The sequence below is a fragment of the Mus pahari genome, unplaced genomic scaffold (genome assembly GCF_900095145.1).
Source record: "Mus pahari unplaced genomic scaffold, PAHARI_EIJ_v1.1 scaffold_7384_1, whole genome shotgun sequence".
NCBI lineage: Eukaryota > Metazoa > Chordata > Mammalia > Rodentia > Muridae > Mus > Mus pahari.
In genome coordinates, this window is record NW_018392326.1 from 63,589 (window position 1) to 73,770 (window position 10,182).

Sequence of the window (10,182 nt, forward strand, 5' to 3'; positions counted from 1 at the left end):
ATTCTTAATTCAAAATCATTCAGAAACATATGCAAAATGGTAAAAATGATGGACAGTAATCCCTCAAGGATGTTCACCTTATACTATAAGGTCTTAGCAGATAATCAAGTAAATAAATGATTTTGTGAAAGTAGATTGCTCAATGATACCTGTTAATCATAATGTATGATTTAACACATATACGTATCAATGTCACAATTCTAATATACCAAGAACAGAGAACACAAGTACAAAAACTTCAAGGAAAGGTCAGTTGTCAGCATTTTTAATGTTATTCAGAGGCCTTCACTCAGTAAAGAAAATAAAATACCTGCATTCAATCTAAAAGGATGGAGGTGGATTTTCTTCCTTCCTATCTTCTTTTCTTCCTTCCCTTCTTTCCTACCCTTCTTTCCTTCCTACTTCACCCCTCCCTCCCTTCTTTCTTTCCTTCTTCCTTTCTTCCTTTTTTAAAAAGATTTATTCATTGCAGTTGCTTTCAGACACACCAGAAGAGAACATACAACACATTACAGATGGTTGTAAGCCACCATGTGGTTGCTGGGATTTGAACTGAGGACCTTCAGAAGAGAGCAGTCAGTGCTCTTAACTGCTGAGCCATCTCTCAAGCCCTGAATGGATTTTCTTTTTTTTTTTTTTTAATGCCTTTTTTTTTTTAAAGATTCAATTATTTATTATATATAAGTACACTGTAGCTGTCTTCAGACACTCCAGAAGAAGGCACCAGATCTTGTTACGGATAGTTGTGAGCCACCATGTGGTTGCTGGGATTTGAACTCATGACCTTCGGAAAAGCAGTCAGTGCTCTTAACCACTGAGCCATCTCTCCAGCCCCCTGAATGGATTTTCTTACTGGCGCAGTAAACTTTTTGGTTTGTGTAGGCAGATCTCACATAACATTTGCTACAGAGGCAGACGTTACCCAAATTCTCTAAAATGACTGTCTTAAACTCTTTCCTTTCTAGACTGTTACCAAAATTAGGGGACATGTCACATCTCCTTTATGGCCTGCTGACATCTCTGCGATTGGTGAGAAACTACATTAGATGCCAGGTCTTTTACGCACAGTACCCACCATCACAGTCACTTGTACTCTGTAAAAGAGTTTCTATGGAGCCACATAGTAAGCTTAATTGTGGACTTGGAATTGCACTGATTGGACTGATTTCTGCCTGGAAACCTTTTTCCAAACTGTACTGTGTTATGCTGACGATGAATCACATGATATTACACTCCCTGAATTCTGGTACAGGTTGACAAATCAATCTGCACTTGGATTTTATCCTCATCTATTAGTGTGGTTCCCTTTCTAATCTCACACTTGCAGGGGCCTATTCAACAGAACTCTGGCCCACAAGGAACCTAGAATGTCTTGAATGGGAAACATTATCAAGAATAGAAAACTTGGGGCTGGAGAGGTGGCTCAGTGGTTAAGAGCACCGACTGCTCTTCTGAAGGTCCTGAGTTCAAATCCCAGCAACCACATGGTGGCTCACAACCATCTGTAATGAGATCTGATGCCCTCTTCTGGTGTATCTGAAGACAGCTACATTGTACTTATATATAATAATAAATAAATCTTTATAAAAAAAAAAAAGAATAGAAAAATTGAGGTGGAAAATAACTCAAAGGTTTAAGAAACTGAAACATCTCCTAGAGCACCAGCTTTCTTAATTCTCAGTACATAAGGTCTCACAATCCTATGTGCAATGCAGCTCCAGGAATTCTGACAACATTCCCTGGCCTCCCTGTCCAATAGGCATGAACGGAGTAAAAAGACACACATATGGACAGTCATACACAGAAAATAATGATTAAATTTATATTTGTTTAAAAAAATAGAGACAATGTACACCTTAAAACTTATTATTTTCAAGCTAGGGTATGGTAGAGCATTTCTTCAGTCCCAGCACTGAGAGCAAAAAGCCAAAAAGATCACTGTGAATTTGAGAAAGGTCTGTGTTGTCATACACACACACACACATATACACACGCACACACGCATGCACGCTCGCGCACACACGCACACACACACACACGCACACGCATGCACGCTCGCGCGCTCGCGCGCTCGCGCGCGCGCGCGCGCGCACGCGCGCACACACACACACACAATATTGAAAAGAAGAACAAACGTAAACATAGATTAAAAAGGAGCATTGAAGAACTGCTACAATACAATCCCTCATAAGGTCATTTCATGTGCTTACCATCTGTTCCCATATAACCATTTTCAAAAATGAATACTGCCAAGCATAGTAGCACATGCTAGTAATTCCAGGACTTTGGAGGCAAATTCATATCCATGAATTTGAGGCCAGGCTGGTCTACATAGTCACTTCCATAGTATAACCCATCTCAAATGGAATTACATTTTTGAGTGAATATTGTTCTGGTATGTAAAACCAGGAGCAACTCTTGAAGTGTAACGTCAAATTTTATTTTGCCACCAAGTCACACTTGCAGTATCCTCTGAATTAGAAGAGAAAAACATTTCTGATTACATGCAGTAGAGGCTGTTTATACTCAAACTCAAGGCTGAGGTACATAGTAAATGATACAAATGCAGATTGTTTTGCATTTAATAATTTAGTCAACTATCAACCAGTTCACAGAACACACCTTAAAATGATGGTAACAAAGTATGGTGTATAAATCACAAGATTATTGAGAAAGAACAAATCAAACGAGGTTGACTTTTAACTTGGAACATGAGGAATGAAAAACACTATAGGGAACAATATAGAAATAAATAAAACTTTACTAGTTTTAACAGGTAAAAAAGAAAAAAATATCAGCAGGCCCTTAACAAGTACAATTTTCTTTATTTGGGTCTCATTTAGAACCCCATATTACCTTGATCTACTCAGTACACTATAATGTAAAACATATATTGAGTCTGTAACAGATATTTAATCCTGTGCCTTTGGAGTATTATTGATACCAAGACAGTTTTCTGCAGGACAGAAAGCTTAGAAGTTAGCCAGGCAATGGTGGCACACACCTTTAATCCCAGTGCTTCGGAGGCAGAGGCAGGCAGATTTCTGAGTTCAAGGCCTGCCTGGTCTACAGAGTGAGTTCTAGGACAGCCAAGGCTATACAGAGAAATCATCTTGAAAGAAAACGGGAAAAAAAAAGAGTTTATTTGATGTTGATCTGGTTAGAAGTTGTCTTAGGGATTCCATTGCAGTGAGGAGACACATAGATGAAAAGGACCATTTTTAAAAAACAAAATTTAATTGGAGCTGCCTTACACTTTCAGAAGTACAGCCAATAATCATCTTGTGGTAAGCAAGGTATTGTCCATGTAGACATGGTGGTAGAGGAGCCAAGAGTTCTATATCTCAATCCAAAGGAAGGGAGAAGAAGACTGTCTTCTGCAGGCAGACAGGTGAAACATAGGAGGTCTCAAAGCCCACATACACCATCCCTGACCTCAAGCCTACATAGCAATAGTGATTTTAAAATATGCATTGGCCAGGCAGTAGTGGTACACACCTTTAATCCCAGCACTTGGGAGGCAGAGACAGGTGGAATTCTGAGTTCGAGACCAGCCTGGTCTACAGAGTGAGTTCCAGGACAGCCAGGGCTATATAGAGAAACCCTAACTCGAAAAAAGAAAAAGTAAAAAAACAAAAAATAAAAACTGCATTGTATTTTTACAAAACCACACACTTTTTGATCAAGGGAATCAAATCAAAGCCCCAGAAATAAACTCAAAGACCAACGGATACTTGCTTTTTTGTAAAGAAGCTAAAAGTATGCAGAGGAAAGAAGAAAGCACCTGCAACACATGGAGATAGTCTTACTGGATGTCTACATATACAAGAATGAAAGTAGATCCATATTTATCACCCTGCACAANGCCTGGTCTACAGAGTGAGTTCTAGGACAGCCAAGGCTATACAGAGAAATCATCTTGAAAGAAAACGGGAAAAAAAAAGAGTTTATTTGATGTTGATCTGGTTAGAAGTTGTCTTAGGGATTCCATTGCAGTGAGGAGACACATAGATGAAAAGGACCATTTTTAAAAAACAAAATTTAATTGGAGCTGCCTTACACTTTCAGAAGTACAGCCAATAATCATCTTGTGGTAAGCAAGGTATTGTCCATGTAGACATGGTGGTAGAGGAGCCAAGAGTTCTATATCTCAATCCAAAGGAAGGGAGAAGAAGACTGTCTTCTGCAGGCAGACAGGTGAAACATAGGAGGTCTCAAAGCCCACATACACCATCCCTGACCTCAAGCCTACATAGCAATAGTGATTTTAAAATATGCATTGGCCAGGCAGTAGTGGTACACACCTTTAATCCCAGCACTTGGGAGGCAGAGACAGGTGGAATTCTGAGTTCGAGACCAGCCTGGTCTACAGAGTGAGTTCCAGGACAGCCAGGGCTATATAGAGAAACCCTAACTCGAAAAAAGAAAAAGTAAAAAAACAAAAAATAAAAACTGCATTGTATTTTTACAAAACCACACACTTTTTGATCAAGGGAATCAAATCAAAGCCCCAGAAATAAACTCAAAGACCAACGGATACTTGCTTTTTTGTAAAGAAGCTAAAAGTATGCAGAGGAAAGAAGAAAGCACCTGCAACACATGGAGATAGTCTTACTGGATGTCTACATATACAAGAATGAAAGTAGATCCATATTTATCACCCTGCACAACACTCAAGTCCAGATCAAGGACCTCAACATAAAAATGGATACAGTAAATCTCACGGAAGAGAAAGTGGAACATACCCTTGTCTACCTTGGTACAGGAACTAAGATTGGTTCAGGTTCTAAGATCAACTATTGATAAATAAGACCTCATGAAACTGCACAGCTTCTGAAAGATGAAGGACACTATCAATAGTGCTAGCACCAGAATACTCCAAGCCCTGCCTAACCATGTGACCCTTGACCTAAATTGCCAGGACAATGACCTTCTATCCCACAATCCACTTGGCTCAGTTCCCGTACTCACTGGTGTGACATCATTTTCTGTATAAAATAGGAAGACATCTTCTTTTTGCCCTCTTCTCTTTGCCTTCTTCTCTCCCCCCTCTTTCTCTCTCTCTTCTCTTCTCTACCCTTCTACCCACTTTGCCACCCCCCCATTCCCGCATAATAAACCTCTCCCATATGGAACACCTTGGCCTGGTCTGCTGCCTGGTTTATCAGCCCAAATATAAAATTGGTGCTGAAACCCGGGAATGACTGATAAAGCAGGGAAAAAAACAGCAGCCACACCAGCGCCTGGTGTGCCCGAGGGGCACGCAGTGGACGCAGCGGCGGCTACAGAACACGGCATCCATGGTAAGATCCCCACTGCCTGTACCTACACATCTCTCCGCACACAAAGGCTGGACTCCAGAGGCTCCGATCCAGCGGCTCAGCTTGCAACTTCCCCTACCACTCTCTGAGCCAGAACTATTGGCAACCCCACCTTCTGCTGGGGTTTTAACTCCCAATCAGAGGGGATCAAGCACCATTAAGCCTTTGTCCCCATTCTCAGGTTGCCTGAGAAATGACCAGGGCTCACGAAAAGGCCGGGGAGGGGGGGGAGCGTAACTGTTTGCCATTTCTACCATGTGACCCGCTGCTGCCCGGGGGCACAGAAACTGTAAACTAAGTCAGCTGTGCCATTCCCACATGCCTTATAGGCCGGGCTTCCTCGCTCCCATTTTACTGGTTCGCTAAAAACTCTCATGCAGACACCAGCAAACTATCAGCAGGACCTGTCAGCGGGGAGTAGCCTCCAGTTCATGGAACAGAGCCTGGCCAACTCTGCCCAAGGACTAAGAGGCTAGAACCAGCTGACATGGCAGAGACACCACCCATGATCTTCCTCTCGGAAGCTGCTCTTTCCGTACAGGCCCCCAGAGGGTCGGGCCCCCAGCGGGTCGGTTGAAATCCCTGGCCAGGGTGGAGCACTTCACACAGTAAGTCTGGGACTTACTGGGTAGCCACTAGAGGTCCTGGTGACAACTTGAGCACTCTAGCCTGGCTGATTTCCTTTTTGGTTTCTGAGTTGTTCTCTGGGATGCTGGTAAGAACACCAGGAACCTCCAGAGCATGGGCAAACACGTGTCTTCAGAGAAAACCTTGAGTCCTTAAAGTTCACGCCTTCTTTAAAGGCATCAAAATTGATATCTCTTTGCAATAAAGTCTGGACTCAGTACTTACTAGATAATGGTTCTCAGTGGCCAATTAATGGCACCTTAGACCCAGTTGTTTTAAGGGATCTTAATACATATTGCCAGCAAGTCAGTAAATGGGAAGAGGTTACCTATGCAAAAATCTTTCATCTATCTTCATTCCAATCCTACTACGTGTTCTTCCTGCTCTCCAACTCAATTCCTGTTAGCCATGACGGTACTGGACCTAGCTTAAGAACCACCTCCTTTGCGCCATAGCCCTGCTTCTGCACCGTTTAGAACCCAAACTGCTACCTCGGCTTCCCCCCACTGAGACTCCCCAGGGCCTGTCACCTCGAGCTCTCCCCCTCCTTCTGCACCAACTGCAGGCCCCTCTACTTTGGCACCAACCTTTACACCATCTATTACTCACTCTAAGGCCATGACCAAAGAGCCTCAAGCTCTTTCATGGGCATTTGCAGCTGCTTCCTTGGAATATTACCAAGCAATCTTAGGAAAAATTAGTTTTCAAGGGGAGCCATAACTCAAGAAGACATCTCTTCNTCCCTTTGGAAGATGTGATATGTCCTCCATCAGTGATTTCTTGATTTGCAAAGGGAGAAAAATCTCATTTCTGTTTAGGACTTTAGTTAAGGTCAGTTCATTCCTATTGNCANTGGGCTGTCACANNCTCACNTGTGTATGGAAATGCATCATCTCCCAGTCCTCAGGTAATGGAATTGGTTTGTTCCTGTATCTTCAATCCTATTTCCTCTGCCTTTTGTATTATGTTCATGGTATTTTTATANTTGAAAATCAAATCTCAAGCCAAAATTTTTAGTTAACTGACAGTTTCCTCTTGATATGTAGACTGAGTAATGAAAGTGACACCAGCTGCAAGATCATCAAGATTGGGAACAGTTAAGCATAGTATTTGTGGTAGTTTGACTAAAAATGTTGCCTATAGGTCCGTGTCTTTAAATTTTTAGTCATTAAAGTGGCAAAATTAGAAAAGATTAAAAGGATTAGGGGTTGTAACCATATTAGAGGAAGTGTGTCACTTGGGGTAGGCTGTGAAGTTTGAAAACCACACAGTGGATGAAGATAGTGTGTGTGTGTGTGTGTGTGTGTGTGTGTGTGTGTGTGTGTGTCTGCCTCCATCTTTCCGTCTTTCTCTCTCCCCTTCTCTTTTGTCCTATAGTTCAAGACATAGTACTCTCAGCTACTTAATTCAGCACTACGTCTACCTAAGTGCTACCATTATTCCCACCATAATACTAATGAACTCTCTGAACATAAAAGCCAGCACACAATTAAATATTACATTTACATGATGTTTTCCTACAAGTTCTCTTACTAAACTGTGTGTTGGGGTGTGTTTCAATGTGAATTTGAAATCATTATTTTCTTCAAAAATTGATGGACAGGGATATTTTTAAATTAGTTGCTATCAGCAGGACTGAAAGTGCATGTCAATGGGCTGGAGTGATGGCCCAGTATCTAAGAGCACTCAGTGGACCCAAGTTTGATTCTCAGTACCTACAGAACTAGTAACCATGTGTAGTTCTTTTCTTTTGAATGTTGATTTGGTCAGGCTATTTGGAACAATTAAATAAATAGAATGGAATGAGAATGAACATTTGCATCAATATAGTGGGACTGGTCTAGTGCCCTGAAGGTGTAAGGCATGCTTCCGGAGTACAAGGCAGTGGGGCGCTGCTTGCTAACCACAAAATGCCACACACCCCTACTGTACTGTATTCAAATCTTTACACCCAACAATGTGGTAGCCAAGTCTCCCTTCTGGGACTTTGTGTCACAGCTGAAGAAGATGAAGTCATTTGGGGAGATTGTGTACTGTGGGTAGGTGTTTGAGAAGTCACCCCTGTGTGTGTAGAGGTTCAGCATCTGGCTGCCCTATGACTCCCGCAGTGGCACACACAACATATATCGAGAGTATGATCATGGCTGGTACAGTCACACAATGCTACTGTGACATGAGTGCCCAACACCGTGCTCAAGCACACTCCATCCAGATCATGAAGGTGGAAGAAATTGTAGCTGGCAAGTGCAGCTGGCCAGCTGGCAAGCAGTTCCACAACTCCTAGATCAAATTCTCATTGCCCCACTACGTGTTGTCGCATCAGCACAAGCCAAGCTTAACCACCAAGAGGCCCAACACCTTCTAGACACAGATACCCACTGGATAAAAACTTGAAAAAGAATTAGTGGTGCTGGTCTTACGGTGAATATGAATTTACGTGTTTTATAAGTTTGAAAATTTTTGTTAAAGAATACTCAAGGTGTTTGGAAATTTTGACTATTGGACTCGAGAGATGACTCAGTGGTTAAGAGCACCAAGTGCTCTCCCAGAGGTCCTGAGTTCAATTCCCAGCAACCACATGGTGGCACACAACCATCTGTAATGGGATCTGGTTTGTCTGACAACAGCTACAGTATATATATATATATATATATATATATATATATATATATATATATGTGTGTGTATGTATGTATATATTTTCATATATATATATTTTCATATTCATATATATGTATATGAATATATACACATATATATAATACATGATTAAATCTTTTAGAAAAAGAAAACAGAAAACTGGTCTATAAAAGTAGTTGAATGATGAGAGATTATTAGTGGATAATTTTACCAGACCTTCAAAGAATAGCTAATACCAATAATCCTCAAACTATTTTACAAAATAGATATAGACAGAATACTACCTTAATTCATCTTATGAAGTCAGTTACTCTGCTAGCTAAACCATACAAAGAAGTAACAAAGAAACAGAACATCAGACCACTTTCGCTTATGAGTATAAATGGAAAAATACTCAATAAGATACAAGACCACATCAAAACCATCATTCACAACCATAAAGTAGGCTTCAACCCAGAGATTTAGGAATGGTTTAATATACAAAAATCCATCAACATGATCCACTATATTAACAACCTTGAACACAAAAATGACATGATCATCTCATTAGATCCTTAAAAAAAAAAGCCTTTGACAAACAAAATACAACGCCTCTTTACGTTAAAAGTCTTAGAAGGATCAGCAATACAAGGCCCATACCTAAATATTGTAAAAGCAAACCAGTAGCCAACATCAAACTAAATGGAGAGAAACTTGAAGCAATCCTAGTAAAATCAGGGACTAGACAAGGCTGCCCACTCTTTTCCTACCTATTCATTATAGTACTCAAAGTTCTAGCCAGAAAATTAGACAACAAAATGAGGTCAAAGGGATACAAATTGAAAAGGAAGAAGTCAAAATATCTTACTTGCAGATGACAATGATAGTATACTTAAGTGAGCCCAAAAATTACACTAGAGAACTCCTAAACCTGATAAACAACATCAGCAAAGTAGCTGGATATAAAATTAATTCAAACAAATCAGTAGCCTTCCTCTACTCAAAGGATAAACAGGCTGAGAAAGAAAGTAGGGAAACAACACCCTTCACAATAGTCACAAATAATATAAAAATCCCTTGGTGTGACTTTAACCAAGCAAGTTAAAGGTCTATATGACAAGAACTTCAAGTCTCTAAAGAAAGAAATCAAAGAAGATCTCAGAAGATGGAAAGATCTCACATGTTCATTGATTAGCAAGATTAATATAGGTAAATAGGCCATCTTGCCAAAAGCAATCTATGCATTCAAAGCAATGCCCATCAATATTCCCACTCAATTCTTCAAAGAGTTAGAAAGAGCAATTTGCAAATTCACTTGGAATAACTTAAAAACCCAGGATAGCCCAAACTATTCTCAACAATAAAAGAACTTGTGGTGGAATCACAATCTGTGACTTCAAGCTGTTATTACAGAGCAATAGTGATAAAAAAAAAAAAACAACTGCATGGTATTGGTACAGTGAAATGCAGGTAGATCAATGGAATAGAACTGAAGACCCAGAACTGAACCCACACACCTATGGTCATTTGATCTTTGACAAAGAAGCTAAAAATATCCAGTGGAAAAAAGACAGCATTTTCAACAAATGGTGCTGGTTCAACTGGCAGTCAGTGT

At 40.5% G+C, this 10,182-nt stretch overlaps 1 pseudogene; it reads left to right on the forward strand.

Moving 5' to 3' along the window:
- The first annotated feature begins 5,200 nt into the window (after window positions 1-5,200).
- On the forward strand, window positions 5,201-8,313 carry LOC110314951 (annotated as a pseudogene).
- The last annotated feature ends 1,869 nt before the right edge of the window (window positions 8,314-10,182 follow it).